Source organism: Phascolarctos cinereus, unplaced genomic scaffold (genome assembly GCF_003287225.1).
Source record: "Phascolarctos cinereus isolate Bilbo 61053 unplaced genomic scaffold, phaCin_HiC Scaffold_726;HRSCAF=1367, whole genome shotgun sequence".
Lineage (NCBI taxonomy): Eukaryota > Metazoa > Chordata > Mammalia > Diprotodontia > Phascolarctidae > Phascolarctos > Phascolarctos cinereus.
Genome location: NW_027556098.1, coordinates 145,844,656 through 145,855,334, shown reverse-complemented (window position 1 = coordinate 145,855,334; position 10,679 = coordinate 145,844,656). Strand labels below are relative to the sequence as shown.

At 40.8% G+C, this 10,679-nt stretch overlaps 1 non-coding gene across 1 annotated transcript; it reads left to right on the top strand.

The window, feature by feature from the left end:
- Positions 1-1,982: 1,982 nt before the first annotated feature.
- Positions 1,983-2,110, top strand: LOC144454688 (U6atac minor spliceosomal RNA). Its single transcript, XR_013483198.1, has one exon. It is a non-coding gene; the product is annotated as a U6atac minor spliceosomal RNA (small nuclear RNA).
- Positions 2,111-10,679: the final 8,569 nt, after the last annotated feature.

Sequence of the window (10,679 nt, the reverse complement as noted above, 5' to 3'; positions counted from 1 at the left end):
TTGTGAAAGGCTTTAAATACTAAACAGGAGTTTGTATTTGATCTAAAGGTAATGGGGAACCACAGAATTTACTAAGTAGAGGACTGACAGTCTGGCTTGTGCTTTAGGAAAATCCCTGTGGCTTCCTTGTGGATTGTAAAGGATTGTAAGTGGATTGTAAAGAAGAGAGAAGAAACTGAGCGATCAATGAGGCAGTGATTGTAGCCATTATGGGACTAGAGAAAGGGAAGAGACATAAGCGATAAGGAGATAGAATAGGTAAGATTTAGCAACCAAGTGGGAAGAGGATGATTCTGAAGTTTTGAACCTGAGAGACCAGTAGGACTGAGATGCTCTTGGCATAAATAGGAAGTTTTGGAAGGAGCAGCTTTGGAGGGAAAGATGATGACTTGTCTTTTGGACATGTTGAGCTTGAGATGCCTGTGGGATCCATTGGAAAATGTCTAATAGACAGGACTAAAGCTCAGGAAAGAGATAAGGATTGAAAAAGTAGAGTTGGGAGTCATCTGAATAGAGATGATCATAGGAGTAGATGAGTGGCTTACCTGCAGTGGCTTAGAGTGGTACTAAGACTTTTGGGACACCCTGTATATGGAGAAGAGAGCCCAGGACAGAGCATTGGAGTACATCCAGATTCACAAATGGTGTTCCAGCTAAGGTGACTAAGAAAGAGTGGTGTAAGCAAGCCTTTGCCCATCTCCCTTCCACTTGAGTCTAGGTCAGCTGTAATTTACCCCAAATACTAACCTTATTCTGCTCAAAATTCTACCAGTCAGATTCATTTGGCTTAACAAGCAAACATCCCCAGTAGAGTTAAAGGTTTGGGAGTAGGGGGGTGGGGGGTGGGGAGGAAGGTAGTAATTAGTCATTCGTAACAATAGACCTTTTATAGTCCTTTAATGTTGCGAAGCATTTTACACACATTACCTCATTTGATCCTCATCATAATTCTGTGAGGTGAATGCTATTAATATCTCCCTTTCATAGAAAGGGAAACTCAAAGAAGTTTAATCATTTGCCTAAGATCACACAGCTACTCAGTGTCTCATGCCAGATTCAAGCCTGGACTGCCTGATGCCGAGTTCCACACTGTCATGCTGATTCTCATTTATCAGGGAAGTCATTTGATGTAGCACCCCATTATCCCTCTCCCAATATGGTCAGTTTTCAACAGCCAAGACAGAGGAAACAATTAGCTCAAAGTAAAGGCATTTACTGAAATGATTTTGAAAGAAAGATAACAAAACATCTTCCCAGTTGGGGTGCACCTTCTCCCAAATATACACAACCTCAGTGGGAATAGATGCTATAGTCCTTTGCTCACCAACAAGGTCTGCCCAAGCAGGGGCAAAAGATAAGAAATGCATAGCTCTAGAGCTGCTCCTTGTACCCTAAGAGGTTAAGAGACATGGGTTGGCAAGGATTACTGATTCAAGAGTCCTAAGCAAATTTCATCCACTCTCTTGCTCCAGGCCCCTCATCTGTAAAGTGAAAAGATCAAATTGTAGTAGATATGCAGTCTCTAAGGTCCTTTGCAACTCTTGATCCTGTGAATCCCCGTGATTTCGTTACTTCAGTGAAAATCAGAGCAATTTCCTGTTCTACCCAATTGTTCTCTTTTTTTCTTCTGACTGACCCCAGAAAGGAGTGATTAGGTAAAAGTAATGCTAATTACAATCATTTAAGTCAACTGTACGATGTATTTTTGTATTGTAAAGCCTATGTTTTATTTTTTATTATTTTATTATATTATTATTTATTTATAGGCTTGAGATTTGGAAGGGACCTTATCGACCATCAAGATCCAAGGTTCTTAACCTTTTGGGGGTGTGGGAGAAAGGGGGAATCATGGACCCTGCTGGCAGTCTGGTAAAGCCTACAAAACCCTTCTCAGAACAATGTTCTTAAATGAATAATATAAAATTTGTTAGGACTACAAAGGAAACCAACCATACTGAGATTCATTAACAAGATATTTCTTGGTGTTATATGAAAGGAGAGAAGGTTAGCACTCCCCTTGATAAGTATGGAAAAAGTCCTAGTGGCCTTCACAACGTATATACGGTTAAGGCATTGCCACCTACACTGTGGCATCTAACCATGTTTTCTTTTTTAAACAAAAGATTAAAAAAATTGTTTTCACATGCAACTGGGAAATAAGATATACAGGAAACAGGGTATAGATATCTATTCTGCCTTACAGGAAAATTGAAGGGGAAGAGGATAAAAAAGCGGGGGAGAGATAGAAGGGAGGGAAGATTAGGGGTATTCAGAATGCATGCCATTTTGGGTGGAGGGAGGGGTGAGATGGGGAGAAATTTTGGAACTCAAAATCTTGTGGAAGTGAATGTTGAAATCTAAAAATAAATTTTAAAAAAAGTTAAGCAACATTTTAAAAAAGATATTTTAAATTGTAATATAGCAATACATATGCTTCTTTATATCCATCAAATCAAGTGGTATCAAATGAAAACAGAAATGGGATCAATAAGATAATACTTGTAAAGCACTTAGCATAGTGCCTGGCATATAATAAGGTGTATAGTCTATAGCTATTATTCTTAGATGCTGAATTTCAATTAAAGGTTGGTGAAAATAAAGATGTAGTCTTTTTCTATTGAAATTCACAAACCTCCTTGAAGTCTAAGAATCCCAATCTAGCCCAACATCCTCATTTTACAAATGAAGAAACAGAAACTTGCCCAAGGTCACGTTGCTACTAAATCTCTGAGCCAGAATTCCCACTACAGTTTTCTACTTCACTTTCCACTACCCGAGGCTGGCTCCTTATGCATATTATTATGTATGCACATTATGTGTGCCATTATATATTAACTATTTACTAGATGAACTATTTTAAATTTTATTACAATAATTACTCAGTCCTCTGTGTATGGAAGTCCCCCAGGGCTCTGATTCTGGGCCCACTTCTTTTCCTTCTCTGCATTTTCTTAGTGATCTCTTCAGAGGAAGGATAGAATAAGCATTTATTAAGCACCTACTATGTGCCTGGAACTGCAGTGCTAAGTGCTTTAAAAGTAGTATCAATTTGGATCTTCAGAACAGTCTGGGGTGTTAGTCCTATTATTATCCCCATTGTATAGTTAAGGAAACTGAGGCAAGCAGAGGTTAAGTGACTTGCCCAAGGTCACACAGCTAGTTAGTATCTGAGGCTGAATTTGAAATTGGATCTTCCCTGACTCCAGGACCAGTACTCTATCCACTGGGCCCCCTGCCTTGGGATCAACTATCATCTCTATATAGATGATTTCCAGTCATCCAGGTTTAAGACTTGTAGTCAACCTTGCCCTCTCCTTCTCTCACCCACAATATCCAATTAGTTTCAATGCCTTGTTTATTCTACTTCCGAAGTATCTCTTACATCTACTTCTCTCCATTTACCCTGACACTACCTTGGTTTAGGCCATCACCATTTCTTTCCTAGGGAAACTAAGTGGTGCAGTGGATAAGGTTCTGGGCCTAGAATCAGGAAGACTCATCTTCCTTAGCTCAAAGTTGGCCTCAGACACTTACCAACTGTGAGACTCTGGGCAAGTCACTTAACCCTATTTGCCTCCGTTTCCTCATCTATAAAATGAGCTGGAGAAGGAAATGGCAAACCACTCCAGTATCTTTGTCAAGAAAACCCCAAGTGAGGTCATTAAGAGTTGGACACAATTGAAAAACAATTTCTTGTTTGGACTATTACAATAGCCTCCTAATTGGTCTCCCTGCCTCCCCTCCCCAGACCAGTCCCAACACAGTTGGCATGGTTAGTCCTAAAGCCCAAGTCTGACTATGCTACTCCCTGGTTCAAAAATCTTCAGTTTCTCTCTCTTGCCTCTAGAATAAAGTATGAATTCCTATGACTTTTAAAAGCCCTTTACAATCTAGTTCAAGCTTACCTCGACAGGGTTACTGCACATGACTCTTCTCCATTCCTTCTATTTCAGTGACACTGACCTGGCTGTTCCTCTTACACAACGGACCATCTCCTATTTCTGGGCCTTTGTGCAAGTTGTCCCCAGGGCCAGGAATGTATTACCATCTCACCTCTGCCTTTTGAAACTCCCAACTTCCTTGAAGACTCAGCTCAGATTCTCCCTTGCGTGTGAAAACTACAGTCTGATTTGTTCATTGCTAGAGACATTCCACACAGGATCCCTACTATTCCCACCCCACTACCTGCCATGGAAATCACTTTGTATATATGGCCAGTTCTCATTTCAGGCAAGTAGACTGTTCGGCAGACCTCTATTCAAGCAATTTTTTGCATGAATTTGGGGAAGGGAAAGGAGAGGGAAAAAGGCAGAAACAGGGCCAACTGGGTGGGGAAGGAGGGAACATACATGTGGAAGCCACACATGGGTGTAGATGGGAAAGGACAAATAACACAAGAAGCCTGAGACAGACACACCCTACTAATGGAATTACAGAGGGAAGACAGACTGACCCAGAGGGGCCTGGGCTGGACATGAGGGCAGGTGGGCAGATGTGGGTCAAAAGCCTCTTCTCCCAGGGCTGGAGGTCTCAAGCCAAGCCCTGTATCAACACAGTTCTGCTTTTTCTTGGAGATGTTTTTAGTTTATTTTTTTGGTGGGGCGTGGGGGGTTGGACCTCAGTGCTGAGCTGAGCGGCAGAGCAGAGAGAGAGAGAGCACAGTACTGTAAAGTTAACATAGGTCTTTTTTTTCAAATATGGATTTCTTTCAGAATTAAGATAAAGTCTAATTTGCATAATGTAAATTTACTTTAAGCAAGAACTGTCTGTATTTTGTATTTATTTATTCATATTCATGCTGTTTTTCCCAATAGAATGAGGACAGAGACTATTCAATTTCTTTAAAAAATTCATATCTCTATGGCCTAACATAGTGCCTAGTACAGAGTAGAAGCTTAATAAGTATTTGTTGAATGACTCTATATTCAGTCCTCAGAGTATATTATGCAGAATTGTTATCCACTCACAAGTCAAACAAATTACAGAAAATATGGGACTCATAACTAGAAAGTTTTGAAAATGGTGTTCCATTCTTCAGGGGAGTGTTGTGAGCTGCTGGAAGCCAGAGGCAGGAGACTGGTTGTTTTGAGTGAATGAGATTGAAAGAGGGAAGAGGGGCAGCACCCACAGAAAAGGCAGGGTAGAGGGAAACAAATGAATATTTTCCAAAGGCTAGGCTTGCCTTCAGTTAGTAAGGTTCTGGTTAAAGAAGGATTTACTCAATTCCCCTTTATAAGTAAAATTAAGCTGAATACCAGAAGTTTTCATCTTGGATTTCTCAAACTTGACCCCTGAGAGTTTAGACAAAGATCTTTCTTCTAAATAAAACTTTCTGCCAAATAACTCTGCCAGCCAACAGTGGTGAGGGAGGGAAGATATTTTTTTTTCATTGAAACTGTTTTCCTCCTCTATTTATCCAAAAGTGTGTTGACTTGCAGCTTGACTTTCAAACAACAGCAATAGGTCAGTGGTGCACAGCTTAGTAGTAAGAAGAAATCTGCTCCTTAGGTGGAGAAAGATGTTTACTTCCTCTTCAGAAGCCACCTTATTCCTAGCTGCCCTCACAGTAATAACTTTTTAGGAATCCCAAATCCTAACCCTGCATCTGAGATACTGTTATTGATCTCTGCCTACAATGGCATGCAGGGGAAAGAGAACAGAATCTGGAGGCAGAAGACTTAGGTTTAAATTCCAGGTCTACCACTTATATGTGTAAGTATGGCAAGTCACAATATTTCTGGACCTCAGTTTCCTCATTTATAAATTCTTCACATAACTTTCAAAGTTGCCCTGATTTCCTATGATCGATCTCTCTCTCTCTCTCTCTCTCTCTCTCTCTCTCTCTCTCTCTCTCTCTCTCTCTCTCTCTCACTCTCACTCTTTCCTTCCCTCTGTTAGAGTTAGAAGGGCTTAAGTTTCCACAGGTAGAATAATGCAGAGATTTAAAGAACAACAGCTCCAAGAAGCAGTACACTGCAGGTGGGCTCAGGCTTAGCCAATAAAAAGTAAGCTGATGGTTCCATAAAGACCCCCAAATCAAGATAAGGGTCGAGCCAGCTCAGACCAGTTAGGGTCAACCTGAGGACACCTGAAAAATGTTACTGCACCTGCTTAATGAACTTCATTACTATTATCTGACACCCCCCGCATAAAATGAGAGCCTCATTAACAAGTCATGGGACGTATGACCAAGGGAGAGGGAACATACTTGAGCACATCAAGGGGAAACATGTAAGGAAAGGTGTAACCTGGGAAGGGATGGGCCAATCCAGGCCTGGAAGGTTTCGCACCGAATTCAACTGCATAAAAGCAGTTGCCCTTGCACTCAGGGCACTCCTGAAGAGGGGTGGAGCCCGCTTCTGGCCAGAAATGTCTAAATCCTCTGGACTTTCTCTGTAATAAATTTTCTTGATACTAAAGTTTTGGTGTCAAGCCTATTTCTAACACCTCCCTCTCTTCCTCCTTCCACCACCTCCCTCCCACTGCCTTCACTTCTCTATAATGTTAATTGACTAGTCTATGGTCATACAGCCATTATGTACAATATGGATCAGAAACTGGACTTTATCCTAGGTTTCAAGATGTGTTCTCTAAATACTATATATACCACGACATAATACAGTGTCTTGTCTTATACATAGCAAATGGTTTAATTAAAGTTTGTTGAATTGGATTCAATAACTGTTCCATCAATCACAATTGTACCAACTTAGGCAAGTCATATAAACTCTCTGGGCCTCAGTTTCCTTGTGAAAATAAGAGTGAAAAAAAACCCTATCAACTTTTATAGGACTGTGGTAAAGCAAGTCTTCCATAAACCTTAAAATTCATAGAAATGTGGATCATGATTATTAACTCATCTGTTTAATATATGTTAGTGAGAGTATTTAAATAGAGGATTTGGGATATTATCCAAAGGAATCCTAACCATGAGGATTTCAGGAATGGTGGGGGACAGTAAGAGAGAGGTTTCTCAAATCACACTATGCAGAAAGCTGTGATGTCTGCCATATGCATAGGGCTAGCCCTGGTTGGAGAGGGAAGAAGAATGAAAAGATGAGGTTGGTTGGTTGTCATCCTTTGTTCTTGAAGAGGACCAAAATGGCATCACTATGCTAGAGTCAAGTTACAGTGTGTCCAACTTGGCTGATCAGTCCAACGCTAGCTCCAAAGGCTCTACCGCATGTCAGGCACAAATAGCCCATATGAACATTTGGGGCAGATTCTCTAAATCTGTGCATCTCACGTTTCTTTTGAGCTTCTTCAATTCTGCTTTGCTCATAGAACACAGCACCTTCTTTGATGAGGGCACGCCATGCTGGGCGGTCCTGTGCCAGTATCTTTCCTAGTTCCCCTTAAAGCTAGTACCTTTCTTTCTCTTAGATTAACTCCATTTTATCCTGTACAGTATCTCCCATGTCACATAATCAATTCCAAAGCTCTTAAAAGAGACCTTAACAATGTCCTTGTATTACTTCTTCTGGATAAGCATATGAATGCTTGCCCTATGTGAGTTCTCCATAAAATAAGAGAGAGAACGTAGAATTCTTTTGTAGCCTGTTTTATCTCTCACTGTCATTGTATGTGGCAGTCATTCTCAATTCTTCATCTCTTTTTTGTGGTTCACAGCACAGCATTATTCTGTGCTGTGAAAAACCTTGGCACAGTTGTGGGAAACTCATATTTTGCATGCAATCACAAGTGTAAATCCTACACAATGCAGGTACACAAAGGGCAAACTTGAAGCATACCCTTGGAGAACCACTGGCATTTAGACTATTAAGTGTAATTAGAGAAGACTTGTTTGCTACAACTCAGCTGAAGGAAAAAAGATTTCCTCCCACTAGTCTCTTTAGAGCTCCAAAAGTATTGCTGCTCACCAGGGGTGTAGCAATTTACATTTCTATGGGGCTTTAGGGTTTGTGAACAAATGATATCAAATGAGATAATATAAATTACTAAAAGTGCTTCAGCACTTTGTCACTCTTAGGAGTTCAAAAGAGAATCCACTCCAAATGTTCACTGGACTATTTATTTGTGTCCCACCTGTGGTAGAGCATTCCAAGCTGAGCTCCTATTAGTCTGATCAGCCACAGTCATGTCATGTGATGTCATTTTGGTCAAGGAGAAAAACGAACCAACCAGCCACCTTAAGAGTCCTATACAAATGTCATCGTTGTAGTTGTTATATTACTTTCCTAAGTACTACCATGCCCCTAGTCAGGCTTCCAACCTAGGTGTCGTCCTAGACTCCTCACTCTCTTTCACACTTCATATACAATCAGTTGCCGATTGCTATGAATTCTGCTTTCTTATGTTTCCCCTTCTCTCCTGACTCTGCCATTACCCTGGTATAGGTTCTCATCACCTCATGGCTAGAATATTGCAATAACCTGCTGGTGGGTCTGCCTGCCTCAAGGCTTTCCCCACTCCAGTCCATCCTCCACTCAGATGTCAAAGTGATCTTCCTTTTTGTTTTTTGGCAACGGGGTTAAGTGACTTGCCCAGGGTCACACAGCTAGCAAGTGTTATGTGTCTGAGGTCACATTTGAACACAGGTCCTCCTGAATCCAGGGCCAGTGCTTTATCCACTGCACCACCTCTCTGCCCCCAAAGTGATCTTCCTAAAGCACAGATCTGACTATTGCACCTCTTTTCAATATACTCCAGCGGCTCCTGATTATTTCCAAGATCAAATTTTAAAAATCTGTTGGGCTTTTAAAGCCCATCACAACCTGTTCATCCACCTTTGCAGTTCTTTTATGCCTCACTCCATCCAAATACACTATGATTCAGTCTTTATTCTTCCTTAGACCAGACACTCCATCTCCTGACTCACAGCATTTTCGCTGACCGCATCTCGTGCCTAGAATTCTTTCCTCATTTCCATACCCTGAATTCTGTCATGTTTTTCAAATCTCAGCTAAAATCCCACCTTCTTCAAGAAGCCCTTCCTGGTTCCCCTTAAAGCTAGTACCTTTCTTTCTCTTAGATTAACTCCATTTTATCCTGTACATTTCTTTTTTGCATGCAGTTGTTTGTATATTATCTTCTCCATTAACCCGTGCTGTCCTTGAGATCAGGGACTATTTTTGCCTTTCTTTGTGTCCCTAGTACTCAGCACAATTCCTAGCACATAATAGGTACTTAATAAATGATTGTTGACTTGCCTTGGCTTACTTAATAGAGAATAATTGCCAAATGGTTATTGTCAACCTCCTAGAGTTTGGTCTAAGAAAGATAACCAAATTAGGTTGTGACCATCCATGTTTTATTTCTCTCAAAGCAGAATGTAACTGGAGTGTTGGAACAGAGCTCTTTTGGGGTTGAGGTGCACAATTTATATGCCCTTCAAAGAGCAGGTGTTCCCAAGAGGTGGCAATGAACTCTGATTGGTTAACACACTGGGAGGTGGGCTATATCAAAATAAGGGTCTTGGGGTACTTGACTTAGGTCACCTAAATCTTGGTCAAAGAGACATCGATTTCATATCACCTTTCTTGATAACAGGGAGAATTAATATTTTCCCAGACGTGCCACAGCAAACACAATGAACAAGAATACACCCATTAGCCCAAATTTAGAGTTTCTTTTACTGTCTGATTAGATCTTGGCCTGATAGAGAATAATAGGGCTTAACAGGCAATTATCCTTGCTGAAGACATACACGATTATATTTACACTTAAGAGTAAATGGTTGATATAAAATCCTTTGTTGAGAGAGTAAGCATAAAGGGAGGGTGCCAGGCAATAACACAAGTGAATGCAGAGGCCTGTTAGGCACTGGAGAGGGGTAGTAAGAGAAAGTTTAGAAAAGATGGGGCTTACTGTGCAGTGAGAAATATGACACACGAAACAATTACAGCATAAAATAATGAGCTCATGGGAACTGTAAGCAAGGGTCTAAGGTAGAAAAGAACTGAAGGGGTGTGAGGTGCAAGGATAGAAAGGTCTGAGAGCATTCAAATAAAGCTTTGTAAAAGAATTAATCATTGAGCTGGGCTTGAAAAGATAGGCCCACATTCTGTGGGTGGCTGGGAGAAGTAAGATTTCAGGAAGGGGAAACAGCATGAAGGTAAGGCATAGAGACAGAGATAGGAAAGTAAAGGGTATGTTTATGGGACATCAAGTAGTCTGGTTTACAGAGCATGTGGAGAAAAGAACTGTAATATTAGCATATCATAAAATGGGAAAAATACAATGGCACCAGACAACAGAGGACCTTAAATGCTAGATTGAGAACTTTGAACTTTACTCCATGAAGATTTTGTTGTTGAGTCTTATCTGACTCTTTATGACCCCATTTGGGGTTTTCTTGGCAGAGATATTGGAGTGGTTTGCCATTCTTTCTCCAGCTCATTTTACAGATAGGAAACTGAGGCAAACAGGGTTAAGTGACTTGCCCGGGGTCACATAACTGGTAAGTATCTGAGGCCAGATTTGAACTCAGGAAGATGAGCCTGACTCTAGGCCCAGCACCTTATCCACTGCATCACCTAGCTGCCCCCTCCATCAAGGATAGGGAGACATTTAAGAGTTTTGAGCAGAAATTTGAAAAATATTATCAGATTTATCTATTTAAAAAGATTTTGTATGAACTGTGTGAAAAATGATTTTGTAATCTTGTAATCAGTATCTTGGAGACTCAGAGCTTCCCCCCAGATCCCTCCTTCCAAAGT